Genomic DNA, 5,340 nt, shown 5'->3' with positions numbered 1-5,340 from the left:
GAGGACAACAAAGTCCGAGGTCAAGGTAACCTTCGTGCTAGCGGAAAGACCCCACCAAGTTGTATCTGAACTGGAAATCGGATATAGCTTAGGAGGCGTCGGGGAAGCTAGCAAATATCTTTTTGAGGCCATCACCTCCACATTAAATGCTTTCTAGCTAACAGTCTGGCCGCATTAATGTGGAGGTGATACCTGAACAGTAGCTAAGCAGCTTTATGGCCACTAAGCTGAAGGTTCCGGTAGGTACTGGATGGGACAAAAGGAGTGTTAGCTAGAAAGCATTTAATGTGGAGGTGATGGCCTCAAAAAGATATTTGCTAGCTTCCCCGACGCCTCCTAAGCTATATCCGATTTCCAGTTCAGATACAACTTGGTGGGGTCTTTCCGCTAGCACGAAGGTTACCTTGACCTCGGACTTTGTTGTCCTCGGACGTATGTCATGCCGTGGTATATAATATCTACTCGTTTCTTCCATACCACCCATATGATAAGAATAAAACTTTTTAGGCTGTCCTCGGATTACTACATGTTCTCGGATTGGGCCTTTGGGCCCTGAGCCTATTTCTGAGGATTACTATACCTTTTTTACCTAACAGGCCCCACAGTGCAAAATACATGAAATCCAATATAAATGAACCATACGAAGCTTGATCATATATTTAATTATATATCTAAAATTAGAAGAATAAAGAGTTTAAAATATTATACTTTTCAATGTCATTTGTTTGTCTAATTAAAAAAATAATTCAAATTTATTAACTTTTTACATAATGCTACGAACAACGCTTATTTATTAACTAGAAATGTGTGCTTGTGTATATATATATATATATATGGTGTGTGTGTGTGTGTGTGTTGTTTTTTTAATTGTATCTGTCTAAACTAAGCATATATTTAAAGTCAAAGCTAAGAGAAAATCTAATTAAATTTTAAATTGGAGTCTAATGTTGTGTCATGACTCAAGTGTCCAATTTTAGTTTTTATTTTTTATTTTTGTGCCAAGTGAGTTAATTGAGGAGCAACCTTAGGACCACAACTTTTTACACAACTTTTACCATAACTCGCCATATGGCGAGTTGTGAAAGGTGGAGGCGTGAACCCATATGGACCCGCCATTTTTTTTTCATTGCTTACAACTTTCCAGGTGGCAAGTTGTGGTAAAAGTTATGTCCTCCAAATCCAAAGAGTCTAAAATTAATAACCACAAAAAATAAAATCATCATACTTTGGCTTCACTCTTTTCATACTTATGAATGTTTCTTACAAATGTCTATAATTTTAAATATATGTTTTTAATTCTACTATAACCAAATTATCTTGGCATGAACTTTGTTATTTGATATCTAAAATTCTTTACTCATTACAGAGTGCCTCAATCATTAATTTTTCAATTTATTTGCATGCAGTTATGTAAAAATCTCAATTGTTTCCTTAAAGCTCACAACAAATAATTAAACCAATATTGTTGTAATTTTATTATTTTTTACCCAAAAAAAGTTTTAAAAAATGGTTCAGGTTGTGGATTGTATTGTGGGTTGGGTCGTGTTGACTCACAAAAAAGAGAGTCAGGTCATAGGTCAACCTGTTTTTGCTTCGGGTCAAAAATAGGGCTCGGGTCAGGTTAACTCAGGAAATTCTGACCTGTTTTGCCATGTCTAATCTTGACTTATTATTTTTTCTCTACTATTTATAATAGAGGATCAAAATTGTGGCAAAAAATTGTCCATAAATTTTCTCAACCAATATGAAAATGTAATTCCCATTAAAAAAAGGATTAGAATATAAGATAGGTAAAATTTAAGTATTATACAACATTATAAGATTTTATAATCATTTTACCTTTCTCTCGAAAATAAAAATAGAAAAGGTTTTTAATTAAAATTTTAAATTTTAAAACACATGTCCTCATCAATCATATGGTTTTCAATTGAATTCTAATTCTATGTTATATGTCTCATCTAAATTTTTTTAATTTTTGAATCAAGTGAGTTAATTCAATGCAAAATACGAAGAGTCCAATATAAATGAACTATACAAAACTCGATCATATATTTAATTATATATCTAAAATTAAAAGAATAAAGAGTTTAAAATATTATACTTTTCAATGTAATTTGTTTGTCTAGTTAAAAATAATTCAAATTTATTAACTTTCTACATAATACTATGAACAATACTTATTTATAACTTATATATATGTGTGTGGGGTTTGTGTGTGTGTGTGTGTGTGTGTTTTTTTTTTTTGTTTTTTTTTTTTTTTAATTGTATATGTCTAAACTAAGCATATATTTAAAGTCAAAACTAAGAGAAAATCCAATTAAATTTCAAGTTGGAGTCTAATGTTGTGTCATGACTCAAGTGTCCAGTTTTAGTTTTTAATTTTTTTTGCCAAGTGAGTTAATTGAGTGCAAAATCTAAAAAGTCTAAAATTAATAACCATTAAAAAAAAAAAAAAATCATCATTGTCTATGCACATCACCCTTTGCCCCATAATATTATCCTAAAGACTCTCTCTCTCTCTCTCTCTCTCTCTCTCTCTCTCTCTCTCTCTCTCTCTCTCTCTCTCTCTCTCTCTCTCTCTCTCTCTGTTAGAGTAAAGCAAACAAAAAGAAAATACAAAACACGCATGCTCTTGTATACAAATATATGTAGTTATAGATATATGACCATTAAAAAATCAACAATCAATTATAGGCTATATACTTATAGTTGCATGAATTTATGTAAATTTATATCTATATGCAATACAATAAGATAAATAGGTCCAGACCCTACATAAGGTTTTCATTTGAATTTTGACTCGTGAAATATTTATGTTATCCTTAACGTGAAAACTAAGTTTTTTGTTTTCTATTTATTTGTTGTATACTATCTGAGAAATACTCAATTAAGGGTGTGTTTAGTTTGAAGAAAATTGATTTCTACAAATACTTTTTGAATTTATGAGTCTTTAGGATGAGGGAAAATGTTGGTCAATTAGAAATTGTTTTTCGGTTGACCGTATAATAAAGGCACTTATGGTAGAAGTTTGTTTACGCTTTCATTTTTTGCTAAACCATTTCCACCTCATTCAAAACTTACTAACTGAACCTCTAACCCCCTACTGCCTACCACCTAACCTCCACCCCCACTAATGCCCCTAATTTCCAATGGCCAACCACCATCGCTAGTGGGCACAGGTGGTTGCTTGTCGCCGCCACCGTTGGTCTCCTATCATGAGTTTTTTTTTTTTTTTTTTTTTTTTTTTTTTCATTTTTTTATTATATATATGCTTGGGAGATGAGAAAAAGTAAGAAAATAGTAACAAAAAAAAATGTTTTCCATACCATTTTTAGAAATACAACAAAACACTTGAAAATAATTTTAAGGTCCGAAAATATTTTCCACCGAACCAAACACAACCTAAATTATCAAAACCTGAGAACATGAGATGTTCTCAAAATATCGTGTTTGATCACTCAAAATTGAGAATTGCGAGTAAAACACTCTTTTTTGAACGTTGTAACCAAACTTATGTTTTTTTTTTTTTTTACCCACAATTTGTAGCACTTAAACACCAAAAAATATGGCCTAAACTCTACTTCATATATATATATATATATAAAATAAAAAAAAATCTACCAAACAAGCCTTATTATTTTAATAACCACCTGTGGGGTCCGTGGGCCTGATAGCCTCGGCCCATCATGTAGCGGGCCCAAGGCCCATGCCGAGGAGATCAAGCTATTTCTGAGGAGAAAGGGGGGGAAGCCTATTCTCCTGGATCAACGCCGAGGATACCTTGTCCTCGGCCTGACAAAGGTGATTTTGGGGAGAGGTTAACCCCAAAGTAAGCCGTCACTATCGCATTGAATGCACTCAACCAACCCCCCTGGCCGCATTAATGGGGAGGTAACCCCTTGGCAGGATAACGTTGGTCAGAGTGAGCCACTTGAGTACCGATAAGGCCTCTGATGGGATAGACGACCAGAAGAAAGACGAATAGACAATCAACAGATGGAAGCAAGAGATAGGAAGAGAAAAACTATAAAAGAAGAGCTAGTAAAGCCAAAAGAAAGGGAGGGGAAAAAGGAAGAAAAAAGGAGAGAGGCCTCCTCGGCCACAGGCCGAGGAGCATTCCCCCATTTGTAAGAAAACACTCAGCCATTTTTTAAGATAAGTTTGGGTATGGTGATCGACGGCCAGCACCTAAGCCTGTCAGCCCACTCTCTATAAATGTATTGTTTGGGCTTATTGGGCTGCAAACCCACCTTTCAGGGTCAATCCAAATCGAGCCCTTACACCACCCATTAGTAATTAATAAAACCAGGAATTATTGTTTGGGTGGGCCAAGCTTAAACTATGGTATTGCAATTCTTGAAAAACTCAAAATGAGAAGAAGCATGAGCAGAAGGAGAAGAAGCAGAAACAAAAGAAGAAGATCTAATACTATATATTTTAATCAAATTAATGATAGTTTAATATATTGATATGTACCTGAAGAGTGAGAAAAAAAAACTTAGTGTATTTTAGTATATTTTATTTATATGATATTATATATTTTAATCAAATTAATGATAGTTTAATATATAGATATGTACCTAAAGAGTGAGGAAAAAACTTAGTGTATTTTAATATATTTTATTATAATGATAGTTTATTAAAAAAAACTAACATGGCTCTGCCACAGACAAGAAGCAGAAAGATATATATATATTTTTTTAGAGGTAAACAATAGAAACTTTATTAAAAGAGAAAACTATGAAACAAAGTAACAACACCTTAGATGGCTCTTAATGTGGTCATTCTCAAACAAACAAACAAACAAACAAAAAAAAAAACTCCTAACATGGCTCTGTCACTAAGAAGAAGCAGAAAGAAGTTTTTTTTTTTTTTAGGTAACCAATGGAAACTTTATTAAAATAGAAAATTATGAAACAAAGTAACAATATCTAGGGCCCAGGAGAGGAAAAACTTACGCAATTCATTTCATCAAGAAGAAGAATAATAATAATTTATACCTTTAATGTGAGGTAGTTTCAACTTTGTAGCAAAGAAAAATGAGTGAAGAAGAAAAAGAATTTACGTGAAAATTGTTGTCTCAATAATTCAATGGTAGTCAAAGGGTTTCACAAAGTGTGAGCTGCTTTTGCTGAAAACTAATATGGTGACACACTGAGAGATACGAAAGTTTTCCAACGGAAATATGTTATTCTATTTTATATAAAAAGTTTTCCGATAAGTGGAGGCGTGAAAATTGATATGGCGACATACTGAGAGATACGAAAATTTTCAAACGGAAATAAGTTATTCCATTTTAAAAGTTTTCCAGCGGAAATATGTTTGGTAGTCAAAGAGTTT

This window comes from Quercus suber, unplaced genomic scaffold, assembly GCF_002906115.3.
Source record: "Quercus suber isolate HL8 unplaced genomic scaffold, Cork oak 2.0 scaffold_511, whole genome shotgun sequence".
Taxonomy (NCBI): domain Eukaryota; kingdom Viridiplantae; phylum Streptophyta; class Magnoliopsida; order Fagales; family Fagaceae; genus Quercus; species Quercus suber.
This window is presented reverse-complemented; position numbering follows the sequence as displayed.